This window comes from Camelus ferus, chromosome X, assembly GCF_009834535.1.
Source record: "Camelus ferus isolate YT-003-E chromosome X, BCGSAC_Cfer_1.0, whole genome shotgun sequence".
In the NCBI taxonomy this organism is placed as follows: domain Eukaryota; kingdom Metazoa; phylum Chordata; class Mammalia; order Artiodactyla; family Camelidae; genus Camelus; species Camelus ferus.
In genome coordinates this window covers 18755664-18772700 of record NC_045732.1, presented here as the reverse complement: position 1 = coordinate 18772700, position 17037 = coordinate 18755664, and the positions used below count along the sequence as shown (strand labels likewise).

At 37.2% G+C, this 17037-nt stretch overlaps 1 long non-coding RNA gene across 14 annotated transcripts in view; it reads left to right on the top strand.

Annotated features, from left to right (window-relative positions):
* Window positions 1-6: 6 nt before the first annotated feature.
* Window positions 7-17037, top strand: part of LOC116662171 — a 138978-nt gene continuing 121947 nt past the window's right edge. For 13 of the 14 annotated variants that reach the window (XR_004318177.1, XR_004318175.1, XR_004318172.1 and 10 more), the window contains exons 1-4: window positions 7-1573; window positions 5827-5952; window positions 8783-8879; window positions 10010-10066. This is a non-coding gene — a long non-coding RNA (uncharacterized LOC116662171). Of the gene's footprint in view, window positions 1574-5826; window positions 5953-7950; window positions 8130-8782; window positions 8880-10009; window positions 10067-17037 lie in introns of all 14 variants that reach the window. The other variant, XR_004318165.1, reaches the window with a different exon arrangement.

Sequence of the window (17037 nt, the reverse complement as noted above, 5' to 3'; positions counted from 1 at the left end):
GAAATACTGCCTGTGGGTTCCTTTCCGTGCTGGTGTCTTTGGAGTTTGGTTGGATTTCTTGAATGGAGCAAGAAAGAATTCAGGATCATGTAACAGCAACATGTCTGGACCACTGTCTCCCTAGGCTGCCAAACCCTTCTGAGAGTTGGGTCCCTTCTATCTCTTCCATTTCACTTGTGGATGAGGAAATGTGGAATTTTTTTCAGTCTGCAAAATAGAATCACACTTGTTTTCTCAGGGTCCAAGGTAAGGAAGCAGGATCTATACTCATCATTCATCTGAGCGGCACAGTCGGCGCTAGCTAGAAAGTTAGTTTTGGGGAAGTGACTAGCCTCTCAATTCTTTCTGAGGTAGACTTTTCTTGTGTGATACCATTATTTGACTTGTGTTTGCATTTGAATATGGGTTTATTAATAAGCCAAGTGTGATGATGAGCTGCCATTTTGCCTGTATCATTGCTGCTTCTATTATCAGAAAGAATCAACAGGTGAAGGGGGAGGGTATAAGTTCAGTGGTAGAGTGTGAGGTTAGCATGCACAAGATGCTGGGTTCAATCCTCATTACATCCTTAAAAAAATAAAAAGTAAAGTTGGTTTCTTAAAAAAAAAAAAGGAACAAACTATTAAAAATATAATCAATAGGTGAGCCATGTTGAGAAGCACCTAATTCTATTGTGACTCACACTGCCCTTGAACAAAGCAACTGGATTTCCATTTTTCTTTGGGTTTTGCTAAACATCAAGGTTTTTCATTGGTCTAGTGGACATCCTACCCTATCTCAACATAGGCTTTGCATGTGGGACATACCAGACTCTGATGGAAATGCAAATTGAACTTGTTGAGCTGCTTTTTGCCATGCAACTTTTGGTCTTCAAGGTTCACGTCCATGAATATCTCTGAAAGTTAGTGGCAAATCCTTTGGGTCTCCACTTTCCATCCCTGAAGCTTTTTGGCATTACCTGCTTCCTCTGAGAAGAATACCAGTGGAAAACTGGGGAATCCAGTTGGCACTGTTAGGTTATATAGTTCATTTTTAAGCCTTCATGGTAAGTTTTAAACTTGCCGTCTTTTTCTTGAACAAGAAATTGTTTTGAAAATAGAATACTGCTTTGATTTTTTTTCCTCTAGGGGAGACTGTGCTTTCAGTTAATATGCTGAGAGTATTCTGGAGAGTAAGATAAAAGTCTAGAACCTAGGGCTTGGGACCAGTGTCCCAGTAAACTAAACTTTTCCCCACTGAATCTTCCTCTCAAGGGGATCCTCTGAATTGGAGTAACCTCATCATGTGCCACAGGCCAGGGTGATGAGACTACTTGTTATAATGGTCACTTCTGTAGAGAATTTAGTGGTCAGCAGTCAACATCTAGTTAATTTAGATTATCTACATTTCTGGAGTAGCAATTTCTGAATTTATTTGCACAAGTATATATTATTTTAGTGTCCAACTTGAGAAGTATGAAGACTCAGAAGTAATTTTCAACCCAGAATGTGACTTCTTTGTTGCCATCATTGATTTTACCCAGAAGAGTTCTGAAAGGATGAGAGTGGCTTTTGAGACACGTTTGCTTTTCTGAGTAAGTATCATGAATCTGTGGTTTTATATCATAAACTAGATGTTTTTCTTCTGTTCTTGATCATCTTTGCTTTGTTCCAACATTCCTAACATAATTCTTAACTTGAGTTGAAAGGAGATTTGTTTTGATCTGTTTAAGAATGAAAAAGTAAAGAATATGGTTACACATTGTTGTTCAAAAGAGGCACTATCTAAAGCAGGGTGGTGGTAGGGAGGGTGGCAAACTGATCACAGGCTAAATTCTGCCTATTTTAAAAGTTAAACTTTTACTGACACAGCCTCACATGTTCCTTTACATACTGTCTATGAATGTTTTCATGCTCTAACAGCAGAGTTGAGTAGTTGCCACAGGGACCCACAAAGCCTACAATATTTACTATCTGGCACCTTACAGAAAGAGTTTGTTGGTTGCTGATCTAAAAGGTGCAATGCAAGAAAAATTATTTACAAGTCTTCGATAGAAGCTAAGTTTTAAAAATCTTTTTTGTAGATAGTGAAGATACTCTTTTGAAAAGATTTTAAAAGAATTCTTGGCATGAGGTTACAGACTGAAAGTTTACAGAAAAATCTCTCTTCAACCTCTGTCCTCAGCTACCTTGTTCCCTTCCTTGCAGACCTTATCAGATGGTTCTGGGTTCTTCCAGATACATATCATGCGAAAATGATTGTTTAGCTGTGATATTTAAGCAGCATTCATATTTCAGATGTGATTATATTCTTTATTTAGTAATTATGAGAAAAAATGTGCAAGGGGAAGATCAGTTCTTAGTTCAGCTTGTCACAGGTAGTGTGCACACGCTGTGGGCCCAACCTTGAATTGATACAGCAGAGAATATGGAAAACCTGTAAGATGTGGTCTAGCTAGGGACAGGCCTAATACGGTGCTTGAACTGAATCCTGATGGATGAGTAGTAGTTAAGTAGATGCATCTTTGTATTATAAATACTGGTGAGACTAAAAACTTCCCTAACCTGGGAAAGGAAACAGACATCCAGGTTCAGGAAGCATAGAGAGCCCCAAACAAGATGAACCTAAGGAGAGCCACACCAAGACACGTTATAATAAAAATGGCAAAAGTTAAAGATGGAGAGTCTTAAGAGCAGCAAGGAAAAAGCAACTAGTTATGTGCAAGGAAACTCCAAAAAGACTGTCAGCTGACTTTTCAGCAGAAACTTTGCAAACCAGAAGGGATTGTCATGATGTATTCAAAGTGATGAAAGAAAACCTACAACCGAGAATACTCAACCAGTTAAGGCTATCACTCAGATTTGAAGGAGACAGAGTTTTACAAACAAGCAAAAGCTAAAAGAGTTCAGCACCACTAAACCAGCTTTACAAGAAATGTTAAAGGGACTTCTCTAAGCAGAAGAGAAAAGATCACACTAGAAATGTGAAAATTATGAAAGGAAAAATCTCATTGGTAAAGGCAAAAATACAGAGTTGTTAGAATGTGTTAGAACTTAAGAGATTGTCAACTTAAAATAATCACATATATGTAGGTTGTTATATATGAATCTTATGGTAACCACAAACCAAAAATCTATAATACACACACACACAAACCAGAAAGAAATCCAAACATTAAACTAAAGATAGTCATCAAATCACAAGGAAAGAGCACAAAACAAGAAGAAAGGAACAAAGAAGAACTACAAAACAACCAGAAAACAAACAAAATGGCAATTAATACATAGTTATCAGTAATTACTTTAAATGTAACTGGACTAAGTGCTCCAATCGAAAGACATAGAGTGACTGGGTACAAAAACAAAATCCATGTATATGCTGCCCACAGGAGACTCACTTCAGATCTAAACACACGCACAGTCTGAAAGTGAGGGGATGGGAAAAGGTATTCCATGCAAATGGAAATGAAAAGAAAGCTGGGGTAGCAATACTTATATCAGACAAAATAGGCTTAAAACAAAGACTAATAGGAGACAAAGAAGGACATTACATAATGATAAAAGGATCAATTCAGCAAGAGGATGTAACAATTGTAAATCTATATGCACCCAACATAAGAGCACCTAAATACAAAAAACAAATATTAACCAGTGCTGTCCAGAAAATAAAATGTAAGCCACATGTAGTATTTGAAAATTTCTAGTAGCCGTAGTAAAATGTAAATTAATTTTAGTAATATGTTTCACTTTAATATATATGTAAAATATTATAATTTCAAGATGCTATCAATACAAAATTGTTAATGAGATATTTTACATCCTTTTTGTTATATTAAGTCTTTGAAGTTTGGTGTGGGTTTTACACTTACAAACACATCTTAATTCAGACCAGCCACATTTCAAGTGCTCATTACCTGCATATGGGTGTTACTATGGTATTGGACAGCACAGCTCTAGAGTCAATATAAAGGGGACATGTGCATTCACCACTTGTTCATGGCGGAATCCCAGGGTATAATCCAGAGAGTACAAGTATGTATATTAAAATCATACAGCATCTTGCATTTGGTTATGCATATTTTTGTGTTTGGGGTTAAACCAGTATAGTATAGCCATGTGTGAAGCCTTCCATTGAGTTTGGCGATCTATCATCTGGTTGGTTTCTTCTGGTGTCTCCCCAGATACCCACACCCTACCCCTGCCTCTGTTTTTTGCGAAGGTGCTTGCTTCTCTCTTCCTTAAAACTCTCCATATACTGAATAGTGTTCTTAAAGAGAGGAAAGACACAGGTTAATTGGTTTTGCTTTTCTAGTATTTGCCACTCTCTACCCAGGACCACTGTAGGGGAAATTTACATGGCAGTTTCTTTCAGATTCCGTTTAAGAACATTTGCAAGTAATGAGTAATTTCTGCATTCAAAGGGAAATAAACACAGCAAAATCTACTAATTGCCAGTGTTGTACTTCTACATTTTGCCCTTGATTTGGGTAGAGTTTAGAAAATAGCCAGACCACCTGTCAAAGATTCAGGTGGAAACTACTATTGATCAGCAAATTTGGCCCTTCTAATCACTGGAACTGAAGAAAATGGAACTTCTTAAGAAAGAAAGGTTGAGACACGTGGATAATTCAATTCATCAAACAGTTTTTGAGTCAGCTTTGCCAGTAGTGTGCTAGACAGTAGATTTCAAGCCCTATAATTTAGTCTTATGTTAGGGCACATAGGAAGAGATTCACACACCAGTAACATGAGTCTTTCAAGAGTTCTTTAATGGAGGGTTAGAATAATGTTATGGCTTCTTACTTAGGAGGTGATGACATGTATGCAAGGCTTTCTACTTTACTAAGAGAAGCTATACACACCTGTGAACACGCACAAGAATGATTTCCTCCAACCTGGGATAGAGTTGGGTAGATTTGTGAAATTTTGACGTTTTATGAAGGGATTTTATACTAACAATAATGGCACTTTCAGCTATTGAATGACGAACGGTTGAAATGCAGTCATGCTATGCAGTTGGGAATTCATTAAATTCATAAATTGCACTAGAATCCCTTTCCATGGCCCTCCTAAGTCTTGGCTATTTCTGGCTTATAATGAATAATTGCATATTAGTATAATTCTTTTAAAATCTAAAACAGAGTGAAGGCAACCTAGGATGGCTGTCGTGGGAGGGGAGCCCCTAATGCTAATGACCCAATCAAAGTTGTTTAAAAATGGCAGTTAAGAAAGGAAAACTATGATTGTGGACTAAAGAATCCTTCAAGGGGCTATGTAAAGGATATCTTTCTTAATTTAGAAGTGAGATTTAATGCTTATTGGGCATTTATTTTAAATTTAGCATGTGGTCTGGGTCTGTTGATCTGGACAGCGTATCTCAGTGCAGACGAGCTACAGTTCAAGTGCTCAGTGATGGTTCTCTGTGGTATGCGACTCTGTGGCTGGCCACACAGAAATAGGAAGCGTGGTACTCAGAATTATCTTCAGTAAAAGTGTATGTATAATATTACTTCTGTCTTTCTTAATTAGAGGAAATTGAGAGTAAGACTAACCTAAACTTCCAGTTTATATCGTGCAAAGCTGGGATTCACCAAAGAGCCAAAGCCCTTTCATGGAGAAGTGACTTTTCCATTTAAGAGAAGTGGGGTTGAATTCTCACACACAATACTGCTGGCCCAGACAAGGGTAAGGGTCCTTGCCAAGATGGCCGCCCTAGAAAAGTACCTCTCAGAGTGTGGTAGATTCTTCTACATCCATTTTCCCAGGGTTTAATCGGGAGCCATATGATATGAATTGGCTAGTTTTGGAATGGCACTCATTTGCTCTTGATATCTTTCTGGTCTTACAGAAAAGCCCAGCTTAAATGCGATTTTAGTCGCAGGCAGAAAGAATTCAGGAAGAGCATCAAAGGAAAAATAATATGTAACCTAGAATACCAAATGGAAGTACAGTACAAGTCAGGTAAACTCTTGAGGTATGTTTATTTTGTCTTGCCTTGTTTTCTTTGATTCCTTGATTGCAACTTCACTCTCATGCCATTGGTAGAAACTCAGGAAGGCAACCACAACAGCACTTCAGGGGTTAAACCACAGAGAATTTAAGCCCTAGAAAATGTTTTTTGTGAAGGCAAAATGGCCTTGGGTGGGACTCCACAGCTGTGAGAAAACGTGGAGCGCCTGCAAATTGGCAACCCAATCACGATAATTTATTTATCGTCCACACCTGAGGTTTTCTTAAGCTATAACTCATTTGCTGTGCAAAGAAAATAGCAAAGTAGGTGAATATGCTGGCATATACTCATCATGTCACTGAAAATGTCTCTTTTTTCATAAAATAATCTTTTTTCCACTAAGAGACATACCTATAAGTGACCTTACTATGCAACAGAGCAAACCTGGCTGCTGAAAACTTTTAAAGCCCCTTTGCCATGCCTTATTTAACCTCAAGAAATCCTATTTTATCATAGTAGTCAAATAAAAAGTGGTCAAATTATAAATCGCTTATGTGTAATAGCTCCATGAAACATGGGAAAAGTGTGAATTGTTAATATGTAAAATAGCTGTATGCAATCACTTTTAAAAAGCAATTCCTTAAGAAAACATTGGTAATATTATCAGTGGTCATCTTTGGGTGGTGGGGAATATAGGTGAATTTTTGTTTCTTGTTCTAATTTCTTTATTTTTAAAGAGTCATCCAGACTAAGTCAGTAAAGCATTTAACTTTTGTTATTTAATTTTTAAAAAGTCTATGACAGAGAGCTTAGTTCATCAGGAATCTCCATTCCTCTATCCTCTATAGTCAGTCCAGGGCCCCTAATTTCTTTTTTTTTTTGGTATTGCCTCTCCTGTCCAAGTTCTTGAAAAGATCTAAATCCCTGAAATATTGACAGTGTTGTTTTGTGCACGTGTTTATGTCTAATTTATGTAATTGGCATTGTGCTACAATTCTTATTCTATTTTTTACTGCTATCCTTCACTTCATGATTTAATTTAAAATCTGTCCCGACTGCCTGCCATATGCATATCTAGTTCATTGCTTTGGGCTGCTGTGTAGTATTCCTCAGTCTGCATTCATTACCTTCTGGCTGCAGGTTGGTTTCTGGTCTGCCCCATATATCACCTGTTCGCATGGACAATGGCAGAAGTGCAAAAGAGGCCAAGCCAAACCCTGTGAGCACAACTAAAGCCTCTGCTCTAAGTCCATTGGCTAAATCAGTGCGTTGAGATTTATTCCCTACCCACGGTAAACCCTGGTGAAGGAAGGGAAGGAGGGAAGAACTGAGGACAAAAAATCCATTCAGCCACACTCCCTCTTCTTTTGAGAAATCAACCACGTGGTTTAAATGTGTTTTCTCTCTCCGCAGATTGCATCATTATCTGTTCAGTTGCTCGTGTTAAAAGCCTAGGGTATAAGAGAAGGTCTAGATTGGGAAGGGAGGAGCATTCATTCAATTTTAGATATATTGAGTTTGAGGTGACTGTGGGATAGTCTGAGAGATGAGGAGACTGTTGGCTGTACAGATGTAGAGCCAAGCTATTGTGGTTGGTTGTTTTCTCACTCAAGCACCTACAGGTTTTATGAGTGTGGCTGATGACAAATGTTACTAGTTTCTTGGAGTCCTCGCCACTAAGCTGTCCTTATGATGTAACTTTTGTTAAGTTATCCTGGATTCTGAACCAAGACTGGTCCGGTTGCCTTTCATATATAACTCTGTGAGTTATGAAATGTCAACATCAAGATTCTCTGTGTGAAATTCCCATGCAGATTTTTATTACTTCAGAGAAGTTATATGACTGGATGGCCTTAGCAGGTTGTATTTTTCAAACTAGACCTGCTTTAGACCAGCATTTGTAAAGAGTCTCCTGAAAAAGGATTTTCTGCTTGTGTAAATACACTTGAGTCATCGTATCTCATGCAAATTATATTGATTAATGGCCTTTTGTTTGCTTCCTTTTGCTTGTTGTATTTATAGCTCACATTACTTATAATTGTTGGACAACATAATATGGCCCAGATGGCTTCATTATTCTGCATTTCACATTTTGAATTTTAAATGTCGTGTTGGACTGCCGGTCAGTGGCCAGCTGTATACTGGAAGAGATGATGAGGCCAGACCATAGTTCAAAGATCCTGGGTCAGATACCATGGACAGTAAGTGCTGTGGAGGTGTTAGCATTTGAGGTTTCCTCTGGCCTTTGGTTTCACTTGAAATTTCAGACCGGAAGGCCAGGGAGAGAGGGAGACTGAGTATCAGAAGCCTCCTGAATCACTCAGCTGGCCTATGATTACAATGTGTTTGAAAAGGCTCTTGACCAATAAGTTGGCAGAATCTACTATATGTTAGGAATTTTAATCACAGCTACTAATATTTAAAAATACAAGAATCAGTCAGGGGCCCAGCAGGAAACAGATGGTATACTCAAATAGGACAACTGAGGAATGGTTACTTAAGGGCCGATTTACAATAGCATGGGTTAAAAACAGGGTACAGTAAAGTAACATTCTAGATTTGAATGGGCAGGAGGGAGGAGACCCAGAGAGCAGCTATAGCTATAAGAGAGGGTGACTGGGCTACTGGATATCAGACATTTGGCCTCTGTAAGTGGGTGGGCCTCATCCAATCTATTGAAGACCTGAGTAGCATAACAGGGCTGGACAAGAGGGAACTCTTCCTGTCTGAGTGTGGAGCTGCAACAACAGTCTTTTCTGGCCTTGGACTTGGCCTAACACATCGGCTCTTCTTAGGTCTTGAGCCACTTGGCTTTTGGACTGCAACTTATGTCACTGACTCTCCTTGTTCTCAGGCCTTCAGACTCAAACTGGAGCTGCACATGAGGTCTCCTGGGTGTCCAGCTTGCCAAGTCACCCTGCAAATCTGGGACATCTCAGCCCCGTAATCATGTGAGCCAATTTCTCATAATAAATCTCTCAGTCTCTCTGTCACTCTTTTTTTTTTTCTCCTTTCTCTCTACACACACACACACACCCTATTGATTCTGTTTCTCTGGAGAACCCTGAGATATAGTATAATATAAAAAACAAGGCAACAGGTGCTCTGGCCTTTCTTAGAGGGATGCATAGACAATCCTGACCAATAGACAGGAAAGGTACTGAAGGAATAAATACCTAAATCTCACCCTTCTCCCTGATGCCTCCAATTGGTTGAACTTACCTGGAAGTTACAGAGCACGGGAGCCAGTTGAGGCAGTCTTTAAAGAGTCTGGGATACAGAGCAGGATGTAGAAGGATGAAAAGTGGGTTTAGGGGGGCTAATGGAACCTTTCCATATCATGTTTCTATAATAACTATTGTTACCACTTAAAAAAAAAATCCTCCCAGAGATACGCTATACATACAAAAGCATATATGGCGATCTTAAATTCCATGATATTTTAAATTTGCAAAATACCACTTTTTTTTTTAATTAAAACATAGTCACTTTACAATGTTGTGTCAATTTCTGGTATACAGCATAATAGTTCAAGTCATACATATACATACATATATTCATTTTGTATTCTTTTCCACTATAGGTTACCACAAGATACTGGATATAGTTCTTTGTGCCTGTACAGTATAAACCTGTTTATTTTATATATAGTAGTTAATATCTGCAAATCTCAAACTCCTAACAAAATATCACTTTGATGGCTGCATAAGTAACCATTATTTTAAACTTTTTTATCATTCCTTTGTGATAATAATTTCATTATAATATTTCTACACATAAGTATTTCTGTACAATTTATTGTTAAACTTTGTATGATTTTGACATTTATGTAGTTTCAAATGTATTTATGTAGTTTGCATGTAGACTTCTGAGGATCAATTTTTATACTTAACGTTATAATTTTGTGATTCATCCAAGTTGATGTGTATTATTTAACTTTTGCAGCTGTCTATTGTTCCATTGTGTGTATATATGCTATAATTTGTTTATCTATTTTATTGTCAATGGACATTTGTTATTTCTACCTTTTTGTAATATTGCTATCCAATTTCTGTGTGCATATGTGCCGGAAATTTTTTAGGACAGATACCTGGGAGGAGAAAAACTGGATGACGAGAATTATCTTCAGCTTTATAAGGTAATATCATATTATATTACAAAGTTTTTGTTTTAATGTTCACCCCCAATTGCCAGTGTATTATTATTATTTTTTTGCTCCATATCCTAACCAAACACTTATTAATTTTTGCCAATCTGACAGTTATAAAATGGTATCCCATTTGCATGGTCTGATTACTAATGAGGTTGAACATCTTTTCATATGATTATTACCCATTCATTTTTCCTTTCTTATGAAATACCTGTTTATGTCTTTTGCCCATATTTAAATTGTTTTTTATTCCTTATTGATTTGTAAAAGTTCTTTTTATATTCTGAACACTCATCTTTTGTCAGTTGTGTTGCAAACATCACAATCACAATGGAGAAGATAGGTGAATTGAACTTCACTAAAACTAAACACCTTTGATCATGAAAACATAACATTAAGAGAGTGAAAAGGCAAGACACATAATATGAGAAAAAAAATGTTCAATACATGTATTGAACAAAGGACTGGTATTCAGTTTTTTAAAATTCCTTCATATCAGTGAGGACATACAGACATCTCAATTTTAAAAAATAGGCAAAAGACTTGAACAGATATTTCATAAAAGAGGATTTCTGAGTTGCCAGTAAGCGTATGAGAAAGTGCTCAGTTCATCAGTTCTTCAGGGAAATACAAATTTAAGACACAATGAGAAGCCACTCTGTACTCCCCAAATCCTAGCACTAGGAAAACTGATCATGCTAAGTGCTGACAATGATGTGGAGTACCAAAAACTCTTATTCTCTGTTGGTGGTGGTCATGTATCTTGGTACAACCACACTGGAAAATTGGTAGTATCTACTACAGCTGAATCTAGGCATAGTGATAACACACAATCCCATTCCTAGGTATACACCCAACAGAAATACTTACTAGTAATAGCTCTATTCTGTTCATCAGAATCAAACACTGAAAACAGCCCATATGTCCATCCAGAGTTGTATATCTATGCAACAAAGTGGATGGATCTCACAACTATGGGGAAGAATGAAAGACAGTAGATAAAAAAGAGAACATTCTATATGATTCTGTTTATATAAAATCCTCAAATGGGCAAAACTAATTGATGATGATACAAGTAAGTATAGTTACCTTCAGGGAAGGTGATGACTTGAAGTGGACATACTGGGGGCATCTGCGACAAATGACATTCTTTATCTTGTTCTGAGAATGAGTACACAAATAAATCCATTTTGTGGAAATTCATTGAGGTGTGTACTTACGATTTATGTACTTTTTGGTACTTATGTAACACTTCAGTAAGAACTATCTTAAAAAATGCCATATGTTTGGAAGTTAATGAACATATGTCTAAATAATCATGAATAAGAAAATAAATCATGATGGAAATATAGCTTAATAATAATGACAATACTGCAAATCAAAACTTGCAGGTTAAGTGGTACTGTAAGGGAAATTTATAGTCTTAAATGTTTACACTGGAAAAGAAGAAAAGCTTATAAATACGTGTTGTGTCCAAATATAGCAATAAAACCTTTAAAAAAGGATGAAGAGAGCAATTATAAAAATAAATGAAATAGAAAACAAGGATACAATTTAAAAAACTCAACGAAGACCAAAAGTTTTTTTTTTAATTGAAGTATAGTCAATTACAGTGTGTCAATCTCTGGTGTACAGCACAATGTCCCAGTCATGCATATACATACCTATATTCGAAAGACCAAAAGTTAATTCAAGAAAAAAGAGAGAGAGAAAGCACAAATAAACAACTGTAAGGATAAAAAAAATAGGAAATAACTACAGGAGTTCCAACTACGTCCAGCTGTACAGATTTTGTTTTCTAAAGATCACCCTGCTTGGGGAATGTATTATAGAAGAACTTGAGAGGAACTGCAAACAGAGTAGTTAAGAGTTTATTGCTGTAACCCAAGTAAGATGTAATGGTAGCTTTTATTGGGACTACAGTCTTGCTTAGGAAGGACACTCAGATTCTAAGTTTATCCATTTACTCTCTTAACTTTTCTTTGAATTTTTTTGTATAAATAAATTTTTATTGAAGTATAGTCAGTTTACAATGTTGTATCAATTTCCAGTTTACAGCATAATGCTTCAGTCATACTGAACATACATATATTTGTTTTCATACTCTTTTTCACCATAAGTTACCACAAGATATTGAATATAGTTCCCTGTGTTATACAGTATTAACTTGTTGTTTATCTATTTTGTGTATATTAGTTAGTATCTGCAAATCTCAAACTCTCGGTTTATCCCTTCCCCCACTGTTCCCCCCCTTGGTAACCATAAGTTTGTTTTCTATGGCTGTGAGTCTGTTTCTGTTTTGTAAATAAGTTTGTCTATTTTTTTTTTTTTTTTTAGATTCCACATGTAAGTGATATCATACGGTATTTTTCTTTTTCTTTCTGGCTTACTTCACTTAGAAAGACAATCTCCAGGTCCATCCATGTTGCTGCAAATGGCATTATTTTATTTTATTTTTTATGGCTGAGTAGTATTCTGTTGTATAAATATATCACAACTACTTTATCCAGTCATCTGTCGGTGGACATTTGAGTTGTTTCCATGTCTTGCTTATTGTAAATAGTGCTGCTATGAACATTGAAGTGCATGTATCTTTTTGAATTAAGGTTTCCTGTGGATGTATGCCCAGGAGTGGGATTGCTGGATCATATGGCAAGTCTATTTTTAGTCTTTTGAGGAATCTCCATACTGCTTTCCATAATGGCTGCACCAAACTACATTCCCACCAATAGTGTAGGAGAGTTCCGTTTTCTCCACACCCTCTCCAGTGTTTATTGTTTGTGGACTTTTTTTTTTTTTAATAGGCTTTATTCTTTTAGAGCAGTTTCAGGTTCACAAAAGAATTGAGCAGAAAATACAGAGTTCCCACATAGCCCTCACCACCCACACATATATACCCTCAGCATCCCTCATCAGTGTGGCATTTTTAGTACAATCGGTGAACCAACATGGGCACATTATTATCAACCAAAGTCCATAGTTTACATTAGGGTTTACTCTTGATGTTGTACATTCTGTGGGTTTTAACAAATGCATAATGACATGTAGCCACTATAGTATCATACAGAATAATTTCATTGCCCTAAAAATCCCTTGTGCTCCATCTATTCATTCCTCCCCCCCTCCCTCCCCCAAACTCCTGGAAACCACGATCTTTTTATTGTTTCTGTAGCTGTGCCTTTTCCAGAATGTCATTTGGTTGGAATCGTACAGTTTGTAGCCTTTCAGACTGGCTTCTTTCATTCGGTAATATGTCTTTTAAGTTTCTTCTATGTCTTTCATGGCTTGATACATCTTTCTTTTTTTATTGCACATATATCTTTAAATTTACATATATGTACTGTTCAATTTTTCTAAGAATGTTTAGAGCTTTGGCTTTTTAAACTTACATAGTTATCAAAAGAATAAAGCCAACCACAAAGTAAGAATTAACTCAAAAAGACACGTACACCCTGCTATTAACAGCAACGTTATTTATAATTGCTAAGATACGGAAGCATCCCAAGTGCACAATAATAGTTGAAAAGACAATGAAGATGAAGCATACATATATGTAATGGAATACAATGCACCCATAAAAAAGAAGGATATTTTGCCATTTGTGGGCCCTTTGTTCACTTTTTTTTTTTCCCACTTCAAAAACCAGAATTTTATAACTGGCAGAGACATTTCCATTACGTCAAAAACAAGAAAATACCTAGAAATAAACTTAACCAAGGAGTTTACCTATACTCTGAAAACCAAAGTGACGCAAGGAAATGGAAAGATTTCTTGTGGTCTTGGATTGAAAGAATTAACACTATCAAAATGGCCACACTACCCTAAGCAATCCACAGATCCAATGCAACCCCCATCAAAATACTTATGACATTCCTCACAGAACTAGAACAAATAATTCCAAAATTTATAAGGAACCACAAAAGACCCCAAACAGCCAAAGCAATCTTTTGTAGGTCTCTGTCTCTCTCTCTTTTTTTTTTTTTCTCTTTCTTCTTTTTGTTCTCTTTTCTTATGGTTTGATGACTAGAGAAGTTCCTTTAACATTTGTTGTAAAGCTGGTTTGGTGGTGTTGAAATCTTTTAGCTTTTGTTTATCTGTGAAGCTTTTGATTTCTCCATCAAGTCTGAACGAGAGCCTTGCTGGATAGAGTGTTCTTGGTTGTAAGTTTCCCTCTTGCATCACTTTAAATATATCCATGCCACTCCCTTCTGGCCTGTAGAGTTTCTGCTGAAAACTCAGCTGATAACTTTATGGGAGTTCCCCTGTATGTTATTTGTTGCTTTTCTCTTGCTAATTTTAATGTTTTCTCGTTATCCTTAATTGTTGTCAATTTGATGACTATGTGCCTTGGTGTGTTCCTCTTTGGGTTGATTCTATGTGGTACTCTCTGCGCTTCCAGGACTTGAGTGATTCTTTCCTTTCCCAAGTTGGGGAACTTTTCGGTTATTATCTCTCCAAAAATTTTCTCAGGTCCTTTCTCTCTCTCTTCTCTTTCTGGGAGCCCTATAATGCGAATATTAGAGTGCTTCATGTTTTCCCAGAGTTCTCTTAAACTATCCTCATTCCTTTTTATTCTTTTTTCTTTTTTCTGTTCTGAAGCAGTGATTTCCGCTAATCTGTCTTCTGGCTTACTGATCCGTTTTCTGCCTCATTTAGTCTGTTCTTGGTTCCTTCTAGTGTATTGTTCATTTCAGTGATTTTATTTTTCAACTCTGAGTATTCTTTATATTTTACAACTCTTTGCTAAAAACTTCACTCTGTGCATCTATACTCCTCTTGAGTTCTCTGAACATCTTGGCCATCATTACTTTAAACTCTTTCTCAGATAGATTACCTATCTCCTCATCACTTACTTCTTCTTCTGGGATTTTATCTTGTGCCTTGGCCTGGGAGATATTCCTTTGCTGCCTCATATTGTCTATCTTTCGATGTGTTTGTGGATTCCTTCCACAGGCTTCGGGATTGTTGTTTTCTTATTTCTAGTATCTGCCCCTGGTGGGTGAGGCTGGACTAGAGGCTTATGCAGGTTTCCTGGCAGGAGGAGCCTGCCCACTGCTGGGTGAAGCTTGGTCCTGGACCTTTGGTGGGTAGGGCTGTGTCTAGAGGCCTTTGTGGCTTAGGAAGTCTGCTGATGGATGTGGCTGTGTTCCCACCCTGTATGTTGTTTGGTCTGAGGCTTCCCTACAGGCTGTTGAGTGGGGCTGGGTCTTGGTGCTAATGATCCAAACAAGATGTCAGCCTCCAGGAAAGCTTATGTAGATGAACACTCCCAGAATGTCCGCCACCAGCTTTTATGTCCCCTGAATGAGCCGCAGCCGTCCCCCACGTTCCCAGGAGACCCTCCAAATCCAGCAGGCAGGTCTGGCGCAGGTTCCTATGAAATCACTGCCTCTGCCCTTGGACCTGGTGCATGTGAGTTTCAGTGTATACTTCTCAAGCGAATGGAGTCTCTGTTTCCCCCAGTCCCGTGAGGATCCCAGAGCCAAGCTCCTCTGGCCTTCAAAACCAGATGTCCTGGGTTCTCCTTTTCTTCTCAATGCCAGAACCCTGGGCTGGGGAGCATGATGTGGGGCTTAGCGCTCTCACTCCTGTGGGAGGGCCTGTGTGACTTAACAGATCTTCAGCTGTGGGTTGTCCACCCGAGGGGTATGGGGCCCAATTATATTACAAGCACGCCCCTCCTATCATCCTGCTGTGGTTCCCTCTTTATGTTTCCAGTTGCTGAAGATCTTTTTTGCTAGGTTCCAGTCTTTTTTCAATGGTTGTTTAGCATTCATTTGTGGTTTCACTGTAGTCATGAGGAGAGGCAAACTTGTGGTCCTACCACTCCGCCATCTTCACTGGAACTCCTGTTTGTGGACTTTTTAATGATGGCCATTCTGACTGGTGTGAGGTGACACCTCATTGTAGTTTTGGTTTGCATTTCTCTGATGACTAGTGATATTGAGCATTTTTTCATGTGCCTATTGGCCCTTTGTATGTCTTCATTGGAGAATTGCTTGTTTAGGTCTTCTGCCCATTTTTGGGTTGGGTTGTTTGCTTTTTTATTATTAAGTTCTATGAGCTGCTTGTATATTCTAGAAATTAAGCTCTTGTCCGTCTCATCTTTTGCAAATATTTTCTCCTATTCTGTAGGTTGTCTTTTTGTTTTGCTTATGGTTTCCTTTGCTGTGCAAAAGCTTATAAGTTTAATTAGGTCCCATTTATTTATTTTTGCTTTTATTTCTATTGCTCGGGTAGACTGCCCTAGGAGAACATTGCTGAGATTTATGTCAGATAATGTTTTGCCTGTGTTTTCTTCTAAGAGATTTATAGTGTCTTTTCTTATGCTTAAGTCTTTAAGCCACTTTGGGTTTATTTTTGTGTATGGTGTGAGGGAGTGTTCTAACTTCATTGATTTACATGCAGCTGTCCAATTTTCCCAACACCACTTGCTGAAGAGACTATCTTTACTCCATTGTGTGTTCTTGCCTTCTTTGTCAAACTTCTATTTTTATTGTTTTATTTTTTATACTTAAAACTATAATCTTCATCTGGAATTTTAAAAATATAGTGTGAGGTAGAGCTATGACTTTTTTCTTAGATGAAAAACTATTTAACCTAAAAGAACTCATGTAAAAATAAATTGAAAATAAATTTACAACATGGGTAAATTAACTTTCTATATTTACTTGAATCTGTTTCTGAATTCTGCATTCTTTGTTCTATTATCAATTTGTCCTTCTAATGCAGGTACTGTATGGTAGGTTTTGTAGTAAGTTGTAATATCTAGGAGGATAAATTACTCCCCTCATGATTTTTCTTTAATTTTTCCTTGGTTTTATTTTCTTAAATTTATTCTTCCATATAAACCTTAAAATCATTTCATCCATTGAAAAATTCCTATTTTCATGCTGATTGGAATGGGATTTGTTTATTATTTTTAGAAGAATTGACACTTGTCTTCCTTTCCAGAAACA